Source organism: Suncus etruscus, chromosome 6, assembly GCF_024139225.1.
Source record: "Suncus etruscus isolate mSunEtr1 chromosome 6, mSunEtr1.pri.cur, whole genome shotgun sequence".
In the NCBI taxonomy this organism is placed as follows: Eukaryota; Metazoa; Chordata; class Mammalia; order Eulipotyphla; family Soricidae; genus Suncus; species Suncus etruscus.
In genome coordinates this window covers 68,156,420-68,175,888 of record NC_064853.1, presented here as the reverse complement: position 1 = coordinate 68,175,888, position 19,469 = coordinate 68,156,420, and the positions used below count along the sequence as shown (strand labels likewise).

General features: G+C 36.3%; 2 non-coding genes across 2 annotated transcripts; both read left to right on the top strand.

The window, feature by feature from the left end:
- The first annotated feature begins 11,597 nt into the window (after window positions 1–11,597).
- On the top strand, window positions 11,598–11,701 carry LOC126012696 (small nucleolar RNA U13). Its single transcript, XR_007497118.1, has one exon. It is a non-coding gene; the product is annotated as a small nucleolar RNA U13 (small nucleolar RNA).
- Window positions 11,702–19,057: 7,356 nt separating this feature from the next.
- On the top strand, window positions 19,058–19,164 carry LOC126012943 (U6 spliceosomal RNA). Its single transcript, XR_007497285.1, has one exon. It is a non-coding gene; the product is annotated as a U6 spliceosomal RNA (small nuclear RNA).
- The last annotated feature ends 305 nt before the right edge of the window (window positions 19,165–19,469 follow it).

The following is a 19,469-nucleotide window of genomic DNA, read 5'->3' as shown; positions in this document are numbered from 1 at the left end:
TTTAGAAGAAAAAAGAAAAAAAGAAGAAAAAGGTAACAAAACAAAACCAAAATATGAACTGCGTAACATAAAATTCTATATGAATCGCTAATCAGACATAAAAAATCAAAAAGACATTCTAAAGTCAACAAATGGCATTATAAATTCTAATGTAAAAAGATGATGCACAAAACGCTTAGATTGTTTGGAGACTTTCAAGTAGTGGTTTGTGTGGAAGGCTTTAGAACAAGTTCCTTTTCTTGAGACTATATATAGAGTTGGGAGTCTTGAACATTCTGCAGGTAGTAGCAAAAGTTTCTAATAAGGATGGTACAAAGAGTACAAAGAGTAAGTGTACAAAGAATAACTGTGAAGAATAGAAAGAAGATAATTGGAAGGTATATAGAAGGTTTAGTAAGTAATTGAAATTGCCTAAGGTTTTGTGGAGAATTTTTAAATGAGAGAAGTTAAAGTAAAGGAGAACTATTTGGAGTTTTAATTAATGATTAATATTGGTGGGTTCTCCACTATAAAATAATTAAAATAAAAATTATCCCCCCTAGTTTCTTTGGGAGTTATTGGAGTATTGATGTTATCCCAGATGAGAAAAGCAGAAGTGAATCAACCAAGTAAAGTACTTACTTAGAGTGAGGCATATTTAAGTTCAAATTTTTCCAAAATGCAGAATCAGAAATAACTCATTTTAAGTGGTGTATTTGGAAAGTGTACTTGTGAAAAATTTTAAGACACTGGAGAACCATGAAAGGAGATAAAAGGTGCTAAAACAAAGAACGAGTATTTTGGAAACCAGTCAACTGAGGCTCTGAAACAAAGTTCTTCCAAGTATGTATTTAGGTTTAGTTTCCAGTTTACATCTTTAAAGTTGTATAGGTCTAAAATCTACCTCAAAAAGACTGTAAGAACAGTTTTGAAATAATCTTAGACTCAGGGGTTGTAAAATAAAAAACCCTATCTGTTAATAGTGAGACCATAGATGGGCCACTTGGTCTATGCAGTGCTGATAAGATCTGCCTTGTATGTCTTTTTCATACTCATATAAAATAAGAATGGAATTAATGCTATTATATTCCTTGGAAAGCTTATAAACTATCCTATAGCTCTGGTCATTGATTCTAAGCTTCAAATAGTGTGAAAAGCAGACAGTCTATCTGCCCATTCCTTGGGTCCCAAGCTTATGGTTAAAAACACTAGAAAAAAAATTAGAGAAACCTTTAGGTTCTATATTTCTACTCAAGCTCTGAATCTTTGACGTCTCCCAGAGTTTAGATTTCTCTTGGTTCTTCCCAACTATATGACCCCAAATAGCTTATATCACGACTCTACATCCAAGAAAGGAATAAAAGTTTTAACTTCTGTTAACTATTTCTGATTCCACATTAATGACTGTGATCTTGACTAAAACCTATCTCAAAACTCTGGCTGACTAAAATAAATAGTAGAGGCAATGATAACTCTGTGTCATTATTTTTTTAATAAGTGCAAAGAGCCTATTATTATAGGCATTCCAGTTTTATCATCTCTTGAGCATTAGATACTCTAATACCCTCACCTCCAATTTTTACCTATAGATTCTTCCAGTTTTCACAACACCAAACATATATAAGAAGAAATATACCAATCATATGTCATTTCCCAATCTTACTAGGATATGCTTTTATTTAAACTATAGTTAGGTTCACTTTCAATGTAGGATGATATTCCAGTTCATTAAGTAAGGAACTAGATTAGGAATGCAACCTGCTGATTAAATTCAATCATTTGAGGCCTAGAGTGGCAATGGAAGGAATAAATAAGCTTGAATTTACAAAATGAAACATATTTACAAAAGTAGAAGCCATTTGATTAACAAATCTACATTTCCTATAAATGTCTTTATGTTTTCTAGTAATTCCACCCTCAGTCTTAAGATATATTTCCAATAGTCTACCTCCTATATATTATTTTCAATAATCTCTACCTTTCTGATCCAGGAAAACATATGCCATGTAAGATGATGGTGACTGTGGCCAGTGCAATGAGTCAGAGACATATGGTGTTCCCAAGCTTTCTGTTTACTTTTGTACTGAGGAGATTAGTCACCCAAGGTTCAGAATCAGCCTGGATGCCATCTGGCCATTCCCTTGTGCAAAATGAAGGTGACAAGTCAGACTTATACATACCTTGATAGCTAGGGGAGGGCTTGGGTCAAACTGGGAACCTCAGGATACAGCTCTAAACTAATACTTAGGCTCATTTTGATTCCACATTTCTCACTGAATAAGAGAACTATATTCTGCAGACAGAAGACTAGCTCTGGTTTGTTGTGTTGCGGTTTCTTGGAGATTTCTTATATACCTTATATCCCAAAACCCAAGACCATGGAAATTGTGACCTTTCCTCTACTAGGAAACTTCATATCTAAGGAACTGGTCAAAAATTAATAGGTATTCTTTAGTTTAAAACTGCTGCTTTGTCAATGAAAAGATTCTACTTTGACCCTGTGACATTTAAGCCCTGACAAGGCCTTAAGGAGACCTTAGGTAACATTTTTAACCTAAGTATCCCTTTCTTTGTCTGTTAAATGACAATTCTCATGTTTGTTGTCTAGCATAAATTCACCAGAGATAATATCGACAAAGCACATAAATTTAGAAGCAGGGCAATAAAAGTCAGTGCTACTCTCTGGATTGTCTGGTGCTATTTCTCTCTGACAGAGATTCTTTAATGGATAGAAAGCTGTTCTGTAGTTCTCAATGATAAAAAAAATCTCATAAAAATAAAGTTGATGTTATATTGCCATGTTTGTACAATAGAAATCATAATAAAAGAAAAACAAAGTTGAGACTAGGAAAGAGGTTATCAAGTCACAGTGTTGAATATATATTAGTACCAGGAAATCTTAATTCTTATCTTGGAAAAGTAAAATAAAACTTAGGAGAAAAGGTAGAATTCATATAAGTTATGAAGACATTTGCTTTGAACCAAGTTCCCCTAGATTTCTTCCAGAAATATCTCTATTATACTATGTTTATTTCTTGAGTGCCTCAAATTTTTCTGAATTTATTGTACCTCTCAGCCCACCAGAGAGAAGAAGCCCAACTTGGCAGTGTATTTCATAACCAATATTTAATGAGAAATTTCTTCATTGGTGATCTTGAGACAACAGATTAAATATGAATTTTTAAGTTTCAAGTAGTTAATGTGTTTCCACAGAATTTCTACCACCCTGATAAGTTTTGTTATAGGGCTTGCATTTATTTTTGAGAAGAATCATATTGTCATAAAAAGAAATTAATCTTAGAGCTAGAAAAATAGACTGGGTGTGTGTTTTGTATTTAGGAGATTCTAGAAAATTCCCCAGAAATTCATAGTTCCCTAGGCACCATAAGAGACCACAGCACTGAGCATGAAGTAGTCCTGAGCATTGGTGGGTATTGTCCAAGAACAAAAATATACATAGATATATATATATATATATATAAAGAGATACTTGGCCTTAAATAACTGGATTTTTCAGGTACCCCACTACTATTTCATTCATATTTCTATTATTATTATTACCCTACAAGTTCCCTGCTCTATATGGAAAAAATTGTGACATCTGTCCAACTTTAGAGGAATCAATAAGGCCTGAAATACTGGACTTTGTTCTTCTAAGGTGTTCCAATGAATATTTTCAGGCTTAAGGAACTGACTTTATAAATCAAATTCATTGATTTCTTTTTCTAAAGGGCAAGAGTAAGCATGTAGTCACATTAAAACATGATATTTTTCCAGTTCTCTCTATTTTGTGTACCCAATAAATACTTTAAAAGACTAAAGAAAGAGGAGGGAAAATCCTGAAGTTTAGTGACTATGGAATATACAGGAATGTAGAGGACATTCCCCAGAGAATCCAAGAACTTCCTCTTCTCTGAGCTCTTGTACCTTGCTCTGGCTTCAAATGTGTGTCTCCATACCATGGAATGATTGCTGTGACCAGAACAGCTTGATCATATAAAATGAGAAAGGTCCCAGAGTCCAAAACAACACAAGGGAGGAAAGTGTTGCAATTAGGCAAACAAGAGTCTCTCCTCCAAGTGGAATTCATGCCAAATAAATATAAAAAAAAGCTTCAAAGCAAAAGGAGGGGGCTCCAGTCCAAGCTAAAGGGTTTCTAGCATGAGTGACCTCTTCCAAGATGGTCACATTGCTTATGTCCCTTGCTTCAATTTCTTCTTTCTTTTTTTTTTTTTTTTTTTTTTTTTTTTTTTTGGTGTTTTGGGCCACACCCGGCGGTGCTCAGGGGTTTCTCCTGGCTGTCTGCTCAGAAATAGCTCCTGGCAGGCACGGGGGACCATATGGGACACCGGGATTCGAACCAACCACCTTTGGTCCTGGATCGGCTGCTTGCAAGGCAAACACCGCTGTGCTATCTCTCCGGGCCCAATTTCTTCTTTCATATGAGAAAATAAAAAATGCTCTGGTGGTAGTAACTTTCAGTGAGTTTAAACATTATTAAAGCAAGAACAGATATGATTACTTTGCTCTTATGATGGATTAAACAGAAGAAAATGAAAAGGAAAAATTTGAGACTCAGATAAACTCCTTTGCCCCAGATCAGAGTTCTTTATGTGGTTTTTTTTGTGGGGGGGTCACACCGAGTAGTCATGGGGGTTACTTCTGACAGGGTGTACAAGGAACTTCCTTAGCAATGCTAAGAGAATAATCTGCAGTTTCAGCAATAGACCCTGGGCCTTTGCTAGCAAATCCTGTTCTCTTGCCTATGGAGCTATTTCTCTGATCCAGATACAAGGGTCTTTGTCATGTTACATAAGGTTTGGTCCCACCTATAGTTCTATTCTTGAGCACCAAACCCTGTATATCCAAGATGGAATTGAGACTATGAGCTCTTCTCCTTGGAGAAATCAGCCAGCATTCAGCAATTAAGCATGTGAGTGCTAATCAAGTATTTTTGTTTTGGCTAGTTCCTAGTACAGAAAGAGAATACCATTGGTGATTACTACTACAAAGTAAATCACATGCCCCTCAAATCATACAATGTCTTCTTGGATTCTTCTAACAATTGATAGAATTTAGCATAAGATTTTTCTAAATCAGTTATTCTTCAAACTATTTTTTTAAATTATTCTCAGCAACAAGCTGGCATGTTGGAAGATGGAGGATTTATATTTTCAAAGCAGCAACAAACTATTCTTATTTTTATTTCCAAACATAAACTTTGTTTTCAGGAAAATGTTAGAACTAGATGGAGATCTAGAATCCTTTGCAGCTGAGACTTAATGTTCATGTTGGCATATACCAGTGGATAGATTATGAATGACACATACCCTACAAGTATATCCTGAAAAATTCAGAGTCACAGGGAAACATAATCAGGAAGTTGCTATGAGGGAATAAAAAAGGATTGTAATTGATTTTTTTAGTTAATTGCTAAAGAGAGGCATTTCTAGAAATATGTGACCCAGCTGAAAGTTCAAAACTGGCATTGCTGTACTACCTCTTTTATTGTGCAAGAGGAATTACCACTAACTTCTCTGATACTTGTTTCTCATTGATGAAAAATGTGTTTCAATACATCTTGAACATTTTGAGGATGATGAGAGAAAATAGACCTGAAAAGGTGTCTTGAGTTCACTGATGTGTTTTCTGGCCTAGTATTCTTTGGAGCCAGGAATTAGGTGTAGCATATGAAATTCAGGACTTAGAGCACAGAAATATTTTAGCTCTTTGTGTCATCTCCCTATCCTTTTACAATTTGAGTGGTTTGATGTGATCATACTGCATGTATTTTAAAAGGAAATATAATTATCTTTATATATATTTACATATATTTTAATTTTTGGGTCACACTCAGCGGCCCTCAGGGGTTACTCCTGGCTCTGCGCTCAGAAGTTGCTCCTGACAGGCTTACCATATGAGATGCTGGGATTTGAACTGGGTCCATCCTGTGTTAGCCATGTACAAGGTAAATGCCTTACCACTGTGCTAGTGCTCCAGCTCCACAAAAAGATATTTATTATTTCACTCAATGCCATTCTTACATTTTTGAAAAAAATAAAACTGTGACTTTTGTGACTAGGTTCCTCCACTTGGCATTACTGGCAAGAATAACTTTGCTTTAAAAGAAGACCTTGTTAGATTGCCAAATACATTGTTCAACTATAACCACAGTAATGACTTGAAAACAATAGTTGCCAGGTTAAGGAGCCCTAACAGGCTAGCCTTCCAACCCTGGTTTAAGTCCATTCATTGTTGCTTCTATTGCTTCTGCAAGGAGCCCAAATCAATATGCTTTGAAGTTATGTTCACAGAGCCTAAAATTACTCTCTGCTTTTTCCAAGTATGATGTGTATGTTGGAGACCACACATGGTGGGTGGGTGGGTGAGAGATATACTGAGATGTTCCCAAAGGAAATAGTTTTCAAATATGACTCAGGAACAACTAAAGACTGCTAGCTGAAAGCTAGATGTCACTGATCCAATGCAATCCAGTGCAGGTAAACTATTTACAACAGAACCAATAATTAGATCCTAGCATTTGGGGGAACCAGCTCCTTTGCTTCCACTTAAATTGCTTCTCACAAAAGCCATAATTGCTCTTTGTTCTTAGCCATCAAGAGTCAAGGTCACATTATTGAAAATCACATCTAAAGCTTCGAGTTTCCCAACCAAAGCTGAACAAAACTGAGAGGTCATAAGGACAGGGTTTGCTGTGGACTCTGTCAGGATTGCAGGTCTGGATTCGGCCTCTGCCCTACACCAAGTTTGTCAGTTACTTTAAATTTCCACACTACTCCAGTTATACTGCAGAAAAGTTTGATAATTCCTTTGTTTTGGAGAAGTTAAATTTTATCCAGAGCCTTAAGCTCAATGACTCAGCAACATTTCTTGAAGACTTTCTATATTCAAGGAGCTGAAATGGTATTGATATGATATATTCCAGTGTTCAAGGAAACCAGAGGACACAGACCATGCGATAATAGCTAGTATTATTACTTGCCCTATGAACTATTACTATACATTCTATTACATCCTCTATGGACTTAAAATAAATCAATATACATACACCTCACAACTGCTTAATAATATGGGCTTATTACCAATTGCATTTTAAGCAAAAGGAAACTGAGATAGGGAAATAAGTGCAGCCCAGATCAAGAACCTGGGTCTCTAACTTTTAGCATCTCAAACTGCTACTGCACACACACTAACACACAGAGATTGTCTCTTGTGCTAACAGGTTTAACAGGGTATTGGCTCTGGACAAAAGCAGAAAGGCCAAAAACTTCTTCCAGAAGTTTTGAAAATTTATTATTCTACTATGGATTTTTCAGGATTCTCAGATTAAAGAATTCCCAAAAATTCACCTGTTCACTTTATAATGTGTGACTTTGAATAGAAATATTTTTTCAACGATGATTAATAATTAAAGTAAATACAATTGTTCATAATCAGAGAAATGGTTCCAGCAGTTTTAATGTACTATCCCAAATACTGTGGTATTTTGATTATTTTTACTTCTATTTTCCCATGATTTTTCTCACATTTCCTTCAAATTTTCTCATTTAATGCAAAAATATGGCATATAGCAATCTTCCTTTTATTCATTTTACTTCCTTAAACTTATTGTAAGTATAAAGGTTTTTCTTTTGTTTTGTTTTCTTCTGATATAAAGGTTTTTTTTTTTAACAGTGTTCACACATTCATTTATCTTAAGATGTTCATTACATAAAAAATTGGTGTTTCAGAGCTGGAGTGATAGAAAAGAGCAGTCGGGACAATGGCATTACTGAGAAAGCAGTGTTCTTAGAGTACTGAGACAAAAAGCAAAGCAAAGATTTAATAAAAGGTGGTACTAGAACAATAGCACAGCCAGTAGGGCTATTGCCTTGCACGCGGCAGGCTTGGGTTCAATCCTCAGCATTCTATATGGTCCTGTCAAGCACTCTCAGGAATGATCTTTGAGTGCAGAGCCAGTAGTAACCCCTGAGCACTGTTGGCTGTGGCCCCCAAACTAAACCAAACAAAACAGTACACTAAGGAAGATAAGGGTTGAAAAAGTGTTATGAAGAGAGGTAGTAAGATTAGTTTGAACTTAAAGTATTGATGGCATAATCAAGAATGATGTAGTGCATAAAAATCTGAGTCCAAACAAAGGGGTCTGAGGAAGGTGCAGGAATTGGAATACACAATTCTTCAGAGAGACTAAAGTTCTGAGTGTGGTATGGTTCTTGCAGTGCTGAGGTGTGCAAAATGGAAAAGACCAGAAGAAAGACAGACATTCAGGAACAGGATAGATAACAATGGTTCAGAAAAGGATAACAACATGTGGTAAAATGGGAAGAGAGCATGACCAAGTAGAGATATTTAAATTGTGAAGAAAGGGCCACATATTGCACAGGAGTTAAATATCTTGCCTTACATTCTGTAATTTGGAATTCTAGTTCTAGAAATGAGCAGCAAAATGTCACTTCTTAGTTCAGAAAGTACCTGAAAACATTAGGTGTGGCCAAACACCAAAATAAATAAAAGCAAAAAAATTTTCATGGGCAAAGAACCTCAAAGACTGCAGAGATAAGTTATTGTCTGCGACATTGTGGATGTCCAGTTCCACATTTCTCAATTTTCTCATCTCTATGATGGAAACGTTTATCATTGTGAAGCTTTTGTAAGGTAAATCAGTAAACACCCAAATGTAAATGCAGCTGAATATTTCCAAAAATGTCTATGTTGGTATCATCCTTGAAATGTGAGTTTTGAAATGGGTAAGAGCATTTCTGATTTGGTAGGTTAGAATAAATTATTTTAGAGAACATTAAGTAGTGTTCTTGATGCTATTTTTCTAGCTTTTAAAAACCTCTCAAGTAGTGTGAATTTTCAAGAAAAGATATAGAATTTCCCAAACTTATTGGCCTCTGGAAACCTTTTCTGCATATTTTATTATTTAATAAAATAAATTATATTTTATTGCTTATTCATAAGTATAAGTTTGTTTTTAATTAAAATGTAATTCATATGACATTCAACCTTTTTTATATCTTTATTTAAACACCTTGATTACAAACATGATTGTAGTTGGGTTTCAGTCATATAAAGAACACCCACCTTAAACATTTCTAATAATTCTTAGTATACTCATAAAGTTTTGCAACAAGACCATAATTTAACTTGGAATTTTTTTTCAAAATCTAACAAAAAGTTAGCATCATTACCTTTTATTAATCTTTATTAATGCCTTATGTGTTGTTAACCACTACCAAGGTATTCCTCTCAGATAGCATTAAGATTATTATTAATAATCACTTAATTATTTTTATTATTTAATTAATCAAATTTATTTTCTTACAATGTATATATAGGTGAAATCATCCAATATTTGATCTTTTCCCTTAATCCCTGGTCTATTAGTTTTTTTCTTTGTCATATTTTCGAATTACTTCTCTTTCATTTGTGATTACTTTTAGTAATCTTCTTGCTTCTTTTATTTATAAATCTCGCTAAACCTTAGAAAGTTTATTTGTTTTGTCTTCATTTTATTTTATTATTGTTGTTGTTGTTGTTGTTGTTTTAGCTAGCTCTTAAGCAGGAGAACTGGTCCTCAGTAGGAAGCTTGCCACTGGGGCATGATGAGGGGGATTGATATCTTAGAGAAGAGAACACGAGGACAACAGTGAAGTGAAAAAGTGGCTATCGTAAAGGGTAGAAGAGAAAATGGGGACATTAGAGGAGGTAAATGGGCATTACTAAAGGGATTGGTGTTGGAACATTGTATTCCTGAAAATTAATAATGGATAATGTTGTAGCTCTGCAATTCACCATAACATACAGTTTAAAAAATAACTCAGTTTCATTGACTACTTGTATTATTTTATTTTATTTATTTCCACTCTAATTTTCATTTGTTATTTCCTAAAAATAACTTTTAGATTTGTTTGCTGCTCTTTTTCCAGGTTATCTAGTTTTGAAGTTAAATTATATATTTATAGCTTTTCTTTGTTTGTTTGTTTTGTTTTGTTTGTTGACACTCGGGAGTTTTTTGACACTCAGGAGTTACTCTTGGCTATGCACTCAGAAGTCACTCCCGGCTCAGGGGACCATATGGACACTGGGAATGGAACCCAGGTCAGTCCTGGGTCAGCTGCCTGCGAGGCAAACACTCTACCGCTGCACTATTTTTCCGGCCCCCTTCTTCTTTCTTTCTTCTTTTTTTTTGGTTTTGGGGCCACTCTCGGCGGTGCTCAGGGGTTACTCCTGGCTATCTGCTCAGAAATAGCTCCTGGCAGGCTCGGGAGACCATATAGGATGCCGAGATTCAAACCTTAGGTCCTGGGTCAGCTGCTTGCAAGGCAAACGCAGCTGTGCTATCTCTCAGGCCCCACCCCTTCTTGTTTCTTTATAAAGTCTTCCATTATAATTAACTTCCCATTATAATCAACTCTTTTTTGCTATATTTCATGAGTTTTAGTAATTGTGATTGTATCGTGATTATATTTTCTGCTTGTCTCCAAATTCTTTTTAATTTTTGCTTTGATTTGTTACCCCCAAATGTTTGTTAATAAGTATATTGTTTAGTCTCTACATATTAGAGTTTTTCCCATTTCTCACCTTATAGTTGGCTACTAATATAGCATTGTGATAAAAAAAAAAAAGTTCTGCCCACACACTGTTTCTCACTTCAATGAGTTAACCTCCAGGTCTATGCCTTTAGTACCTGGATCCCCACTAACTTTAACCTAATCACAGCACTGCCCATGCTCTACTCCCTACTTCAGCTTTAGAATGCTTGCATTGCTCCTCACAATTCATGCATACCTTTCCTTTCTGCCCCATGAATTCCCAAGTTCCTTCTGTATGTCCTGTCAGTCCCTAATTCCCAGTTAGTGACTGGGAACTAAATATTTTTCTGACCAGCCATGCTGAGAGATCCTCATGAGATAGCAATAACTTCCAAAAATTTATGGTCATAAACACTGATTTGCCACTGTGAATAGTAAAACTAGAAAATGGCTAGACTGTCTGGAATTTATTGCTCTACACTAGCAGTCACAGAGTAACAGGAATAATGAGAAACAAAGTAAATTGATTCAATAAATTGGGACAAAAATCCTAGTAAGTTAACAGGTAGCTACATCAGAGGTTTTAGTGTTGATCAAAGATATCTTAAATGGGGCCACAGCAATAGCCCAGGGGGGCAGGGGCATTTTCCTTGCATGTGGCAGATCTGGGACAGACTCGGTTTTTATCCCCGGCATCCCATATGGTCCCGCAAGCCTCCCAGAAGTGATTTCTGAGCACACAGCCAAGAATAATCCCTGAGCAACAACTAGTGTGTCCCCAAAATAACAACAAACAAAAAAGATATATTAAGAGCATGGATCTTTCAACATGCAATGGAAAGAGGGAACATTGGAAAAAACTCAATTAATTTGAAATATAGTTGATAGAAATAGTTAATTCATTTAAATAGTATTAAGGAATAAAGCAGTAGTACTAAAGAGCAGAAAGGAAGAAGCAGAAAATTCAGATCAATAGCCTTCAGAACAAAATACAAAATATCTTCAATAAAGTAGAGATAATAAAGAGGAGAAATTTTTAAATAATAACAATAATTCACGATCCTTTTCTGGTTCATATGCATGACAATCGAGTTTTCACATGCTTGTATGATACGTACCTCCCTTCAACCTTGTTATGACGTCGGTACATGACCCTTCTGACAAAAGAAAAAAAAGAGAAAAAAATAGTAATAATTCAGAATATTTTATGGGCATTAGCAAGAGGAACAACCTCTGAATTTTAGGAATTCCAGGAGAGAGAATGACACAAGAGATCCAAAGAATGTCAAACAAAATAAACCCACAAACCAAGACTATTGAATCAATATGGCCAGGAAAAAGAGAGATAGAGAGCGCTGAACTGTTAAGAAGCAGAAAATAACATAGAATTCACAACACAGTTCTCAAATGAAGCAAGTGGATGAAATTGTATCTTCAAAGTACTGAATTAAAAGAACTTAAACCAAACCACCAAAGAGATAGCACAATGAGTAGGGCATTTGCCTAGCATGGGGTCAACCTGAGTTCATTCCAGCATCCCATCTGGTGACCCTAATCTACCAGGAGTGATTCCTGAGGTAAGAATAACCCTTGGGGCCAGAGAGATGGCTCAGCAGTAGGGCATTTGCCTTGTATGCGGCTGACCCAGGACTGACCACTGTTTGATCCCCCAGCGTCCCATATGGTCCTCCAAGCCAGGAGTGATTTCTGAGCGCATAGCCAGGAGTAACCTCTGAGAGTCACCGGGTGTGGCCCCAAAATTAAAAACAAAACAAAACAAAAACTCGAACCAAGAACTTTTCACTGTACAAAGCCATCACTCAAGGTTTGAGGAAAAAATAATGTTCTCAAACAGCTAAAGACCTTTGCCAATTTTAAACCAACTTTGCAAAATATATTGAACTGAATAGTCTTCTCATAGCTGGAAGGACCGGGTAACGATATGAAGCTCATCTCAAAGAGGGGTGAGTTCAGTTAGAGAAATAATACACTAGCAACTACCAAGATAATATTAATGAGTGAGAGAAGTAGAATGCCCGTTTTGTATACAGGCAGGAGGTGTGGGAGTAGGGAGATGGGGGGAGAGGGTATTGGTGTAGGAATGTTGCACTGGTAAAGGGGGAAGTGTTCTTTTTGTGACTGAAACCCAACGACTGTCATGTTTATAATCACGGTGTTTAAATAAAGATATTATATAAAAATTAATAGTCTCTTAAAAGGGGGACAATCAGCAAAAATTACCTTAATCAAAATTTAAGCGGGCCCGAAGAGATAGCACAGTGGCGTTTGCCTTGCAAGCAGCCGATCCAGGACCAAAGGTGGTTGGTTCGAATCCCGATGTCCCATGTGGTCCCCCATGCCTGCCAGGAGCTATTTTTGAGCAGACAGCCAGGAGTAACCCCTGAGCACCGCCGGGTGTGGCCCAAAAAACAAACAAAAAAAAATGTAAGCAACAATTACAGGAAATGGTGAAAATATCTTTATATTCCCTTATGTTTATAATAATTCAAAATGTCAATGAAATAAACTATTTCTATCAATTATATTTCAAACTAATTGAGTTTTTTCCAATGTTCCCTCTTTCCATTGCAAGTTAGAGGAAAAAGTCCATCAGCTGAATGCTGATACCTTTAAATAGCTATTTGATCAAAAAGGAACCCATAGAATAATTAAAAAATGTTTTAGAAATAAGAATAAAGATACAAACTATCAAAAAACTATAGGACATATTAAAAACAGTGAAAGGGAAATTCTTAGCAATACAGGCTTTCATCTAGAAAGAAGAAAAAATTCAAACCATAGTCTATCTTAGTTTAAGAAGCTAGAAAAAGAACAATAAACAAATGACACATTCCCAATATAGCAGGAGCCCTGACCCTTCTTCCCCCATTACTTCTTTTTCTCATCTTCTTTTCTGCCTTTTCTTCCCTTCCTTCTTTTCCCCAAGTGTGCAAACATTATGAAATTTATATGGAATCTTGAATTACCAAGAACAGCTGAAGAAATTTATAATTATTTTTTGGTCATACCTGATGATATTCAGTGGTTAACTCCTGGATATGTGCTCAGAAATTGTTCCTGACTTGGGGAACCATATGGGACAACGGGGGGCGGGGGCATCAAGCCAAGGTCTGTCCTAGGCTAGCGCTGGCAAGGCAGACACCTTAAAGCTTGCGCCACCACTCTGGCCCCAAGAAATTTATAATTTTCAATTGATTGAGGTACTGTGGCTTACAGTATTATTAATTATGTTTTTCTATGTATCTAAAAAGATGGGAGACATTTCATTTCCTGGATTTATATTTCTTACTTTAAATTATATAATATAACTTAAAGTTAGGAAAAGAAAGGCCTCCTATATTCCTTTTCTTAAATTATTTTGGGTGTTTTTATTTATATTGGAGTATTTTATTTATATTCTATTTATATTAGAGTATTTATTACTCCATATAAATTTTAAAAATATTTGGCCTATCCAAAAAAAAAGGGGGGGGGAATGGGGCCAGAGTGATAGCCAGCAGTAAGGTGTTTGCCTTACGAAGCTGACCCATTGAATCCCAGCATCCCATATTGTCCCCTGAGCCTGCCAGGAGCAATTTCTGAGTGCAAAGCCAGGAGTAAACCCTGAGCACCTCCGGGTATGTCCCAAAAACAAACAAAGAAAAAATATATTTGGCCTATGTCTCTTTATAGTGACCGTCAAATCTGGATAGTGCATTGGGAAGGATGTTAATCTTGACAATATTCTTCCAATTATGAAAAAGGGATATATTTGCATTTTCTTATACCCTCCTTTTGGTAAAGACTTAAGTTTGATTTATATGTATTTCATTTATTGTAAGGCACAACTATGAATAAAATATTTTTCTATTTCTACCTATTTAAGTTCTTTGTATGCAGATAGAAATGCCATGGATTCCTATATGTTAATTTCGATGTCTGTCACTTTACTGTAAAAGTTTATTAATTCTTGACCACCCCCAAATGCACCAACAATATAAGGTAGCACCATTTCCCCCTGCAAAGGCACACTAAAATAAAGGGGAATTCTTACATAAATATATATATATATTAAAAAAAAAAAGAGAGCTCTTATCTATTAGAGATAGGAACTCCTAGTTGTTTACAATAGAGGGATATCTCCTACCTTGAAAATATGTCATGTGGAATTAACTTAGACCTCAGGTGTTTAGATACCCTCAATCCAGCCTTGAACCCTGGATCCCAGACACAGGAACGACACAGTTCTTCACAACTGCTACAGGAAACAAATCCCACCCGGGACAGCCGCAATACTGCGAGGTCACCAACAAATGCCAGCTCTAATATGACATCCTGACAACGAAGAAAATGGGAACAACTTGACCTAAGTGAAGGTTATCCTACCTTTCTAGCTAACGACAAGACAAAATCAGAAGACTTGTCACCCTTTGGAAGGCCCAAAAGCCAAGATTTCGAGTTACAGATGACTGCTGCTAGAACCATGACCAGACTGTATACAGCCTGGGACCAATAAAAAAGCCCTAACCTAGGGTTTGAACTACGATCTGCACAATGAACATGATCCCCAGTTTCAAAGGTCTGGCAGAGACCATTGTAACGGAATGGGGCTTCTGGAAGCACAAAGAAAGACACTGTCCTAGGTGCCATCCTAGCTTCAGTGCAAAGACCAAGATCACCAACCACAGAAGATGAATTAAAATGACACTGATGGAACAGAACTTCTAGAACCACAAAGACTGACTTCATCATAACTCCCACCGCAGGATCTGTGCAGATACTGAGATCCCTAGACACAGAGGCCTGATAGTATCACCCAGGACAGAGCAGAGGTCTTACAAACACCACAAAAGCACCACCGGGAGAGTAAATGATCCTGAACAGAGTCTATAGTTGATCCCATGACAATACACTCCAAGGGCGGAGAAACCCCATATCTCTTAGGCCAAGTGAATTCCTTTTCGAATGACCCCAATATTTACTGTGCCTGGGCAGGAGGGAAAAAAAAAAAACAAAAAAAAACAAAAAGCACAAATCATTATTTTTTATATATATTATTTTATTTTCATTTATTATTATTATTTTTATTTACCTATCTATTTTTGGTCAATTTCTCTGTTTGGGTGTGATAATTGAAGTTGTCCCCAGTTATACTTATTCTTTCTCTTCCTTTCTGTTCTTCCTTTGTATGCTATGCCATGTTTCCTATATCAAGACCATGACATTTTTTGTTTGTTTGTTTGCTTGTTTTGTTTTGTTTTGTGTTTGTTTTTGTGGGTTTTTATTTTTTGTTTGTTTGTTTGTTTTTTGTTTTTTTTTTGGTGCTTGTGCTTATTGTTGGAGTCCTCACGGGATATTTGACACTTCTTTTTGTACTGGTGGAATGTTTCACCTTTTTTTCTCTCCTTCATTTCTCAAACCGATGTTGAGAGCCTCTGGAAGAATTCCACTTATTTTCGGCGTATTAGACTTTTACCCCAGTTTATTACTTTTCTCTCCTTTAAACAAAACCACGTAACTTGAACTAGCTAGTCCTGCCCCCCCAATTAGAGGGGGAAACAAGGGAGACACCAGGACCAAATAGGTGCAAGACTACTATGCAGGGCCCGGAGAGATAGCACAGCGGCATTTGCCTTGCAAGCAGCCGATCCAGGACCAAAGGTGGTTGGTTCGAATCCCAGTGTCCCATATGGTCCCCCGTGCCTGCTAGGAGCTATTTCTGAGCAGACAGCCAGGAGTAACCCTTGAGCACCGCCGGGTGTGGCCCAAAAACCAAAAAAAAAAAAAAAAAGACTACTATGCAGTAGGCTAGATACAGAGGAGACCACACATCCTAGCTACCCTGGGGGTGAGGGAAGAGGATATGGGTGGTAGGACAAAAACGGAGGTGTAGGGAGGACAATTTGGTGATGGGAATCCCCCCTGATTTTATGTAAATATGTACCTAAAATATCATTGTCAACAATATGTAAGCCACTATGATCAAAAAATAAATAAATTAAAAAAAGTTTATTAATTCTTAAATATTTTGATGACTCTTATTGAGCTTGTTCATTATATCATCATGTCATCTGCAAATATGATATCTTTATTCTTATTTACCCTTAATAACCATTTTCTGAACTAATTTTTATGATAATGACTTCTTATACTATACTATAAAGAATAATAATGGTGACAGAGGACAACCAAGTCTTGTGCCTGATCTTAGAGGGAAGGCTTTCTGTTAACACTGAGTATGATGTTAACTGTAGACTTCTGGTAGACAATTTAAAATACATTCTATCCCCATTGTATTTAGAGATTTTATCATTACTGGGTGTTGTATCACTTTAAATACTTTATCTGCATCTATTAATCTGATCATATAATTTTTATTTTCTCTATATTGAATTGTTTATTGTATTGATTGACTTGTATATATTAAACTATCTTTACATCCCTGGGTAAAACATTCTTGACAATGGCATATGATCCTTTTAATGTATTGCTACATTTAATTCACTATTATTTTATTTATTTTTTACTTTTTTATTTTTTGTTTTTTGGTTTTTTTTTTGTGGGGGGGGGGGAGGTGGTCACACCCGGCAGCGCTCAGGAGTTTCTCCTGTCTCTACACTCAGAAATCGCTCCTGGCAGGCTCCGGGGACCATATGGGATGCTGGGATTTGAACCACCGACCTTCTGCATGCAAGACAAATGCCTTACCTTTATGCTATCTCTCTGGCCCCTCGCTATTATTTTAATAATAAATTTTCATATATATCTTCAGTAAAATTCATCTTTAATTTTCATATATATAAATTTTCATATATATCTTCAGTAAAATTCATCTTTAATTTTTAGTGAAGTTTTTGACTTTTTTTATTTTTCTTCAGTGTATTGTTTGCAGCTTATAAAGTGCTTGGAAGAATTTTTTGTTTCTTCCACTTTCTGGAAGAGCCTAAAAAAGATCAAAAGTAAATCTTAAAATTTGCTGGCCCGGAGAGATAGCACAGCGGTGTTTGCCTTGCAAGCAGCTGATCCAGGACCTAAGGTGGTTGATTCGAATCCCATATGGTCCCCCGTGCCTGCCAGGAGCTATTTCTGAGCAGACAGCCAGAAGTAACCCCTGAGCACCGCCGGGTGTGGCCCCAAAACAAAATCAAAACAAACAAAAAAAAATTGCGAGAACAGGGCGGAGAGATAGCATGGGGGTGGGGCATTTGCCTTGCATACAGAAAGACAGTGGTTCGAATTCCGGCATTCCATATGGTCCCCCAAGCCTGCCAGGAGCAATTTCTGAGCGTAGAGCCAGGAGTAATCCTTGAGCACTGCCAGGTGTGACCCAAAAACCAAAATAAAATAAAATATAAATGTTCTCAAATGAGATGTAAATTACACCATGAGAGATCTTGGGTAGACCCGCCTATGCAGCACAAAGATGGCTATATTGGGAGAAGAGGGTGGACCAAGCCCCGTCCTGCCAAAGCCATGCCTGCTTCCTCCATCACTCAGAATCACTGTTTTTCCTATGGTCCCGCTTCACCACTGAGCTTCTGTGATTCTCTTTGGGGACACAAATCTGACCAAACTTCAGGTACACCAGTTTTGTTTCTTTTTGTTTTGTTTTGTTTTGTTTTGCTTTGTTTTGCTGATATCTCCAGGACTTTCTGGAGCGAGTACAGGCCCCTTCCCCTTATATCTTCCTTCTTCTGGGAAGCCTGGCAACTGTAACCATACTTACAAATTTAGTCACCATGTTTAAACATGGCCAGCTCCATAAACTCACACTTTTCTGGAATAAGATATAAACCAAGCTGTGAAAGATCTTTTTCTCTATTTTCTCAATGTCTCTGTCTCATCACTGAGCCTATGGTTATCTTCAGGGGCACCAATCTGACCAAACTTCAGGTATGCTATTGGGGGGGGGGAGTGATATCACCAAAGCTTTTTGGAGCAAGTGAACACACCCTCTCCCTCCCCATATCTTTCTTCTTCCAGGAGACCTGGCCGCTGAATACATGCCCATAAAAGTTGTAGTATCAGTAATAGTGCTTTAAATCTGGACAACTTAATCTGCATAATGCTGTCATCCCTGTAAGAACACAACAATTTAACAGGATGGACCACTAACAGCAGCATTCCTTCAGTTGTTATACAATGTATGACTGTAACTCAATCATGTACAACTTTATCTGTGAAAAAATGAATTCTGAACAACCTTGTAATCATGAAACATTGTTTCATGGTGTTTAAATAAAAATAAGTATATAAATAATAAATTTAAAAAAGAGCATTCTTTCTGCCTTATAATGATGGATTTACTTCATTGGAGATACAATAATTTTTCACAAATGTGCTTGCTAATATACTCTTTTTTTCTTTCTTTTACATTTTTAAGATTTCTTTATTCTCTTATTTTTTATCTTTTCTATTTTGTAATAACTGCTTTCACTTATCCTGTAACAAATTTATTATTATCAACTATGTTAATTATGTGGTGAATTTTCTTTAAATAAATTTAAGAAATGATTTGGGTGCTTGCTTCGGCAGCACATATACTAAAATTGGAACGATACAGAGAAGATTAACATGGCCCCTGCGCAAGGATGACACGCAAATTCGTGAAGTGTTCCATATTTAAAAAAAAAAAAGAAAAAGAAATGATTTGGAAAAACTTGGTAAAAAATATCCAGCTGGGCCTGAACTTTTATTTTAGGAGAGTTAGTTTAATATGCTTTATTCCATCCTGATTCAGTCTTGGAAAATATAGTAAACAAAAAACATGAGTTTCTAGACTAAAAATAAATTATCAGATCAATGGAATAGAATAGAATACTGAGATATACTTTCAGATTTATAGATAGCTAATTAATGACAATATTTGTATCTGAGAGATAATACTGGTATTAAGGCATTAGCCTTATAGATGGCAAACCCTAGTTCAAT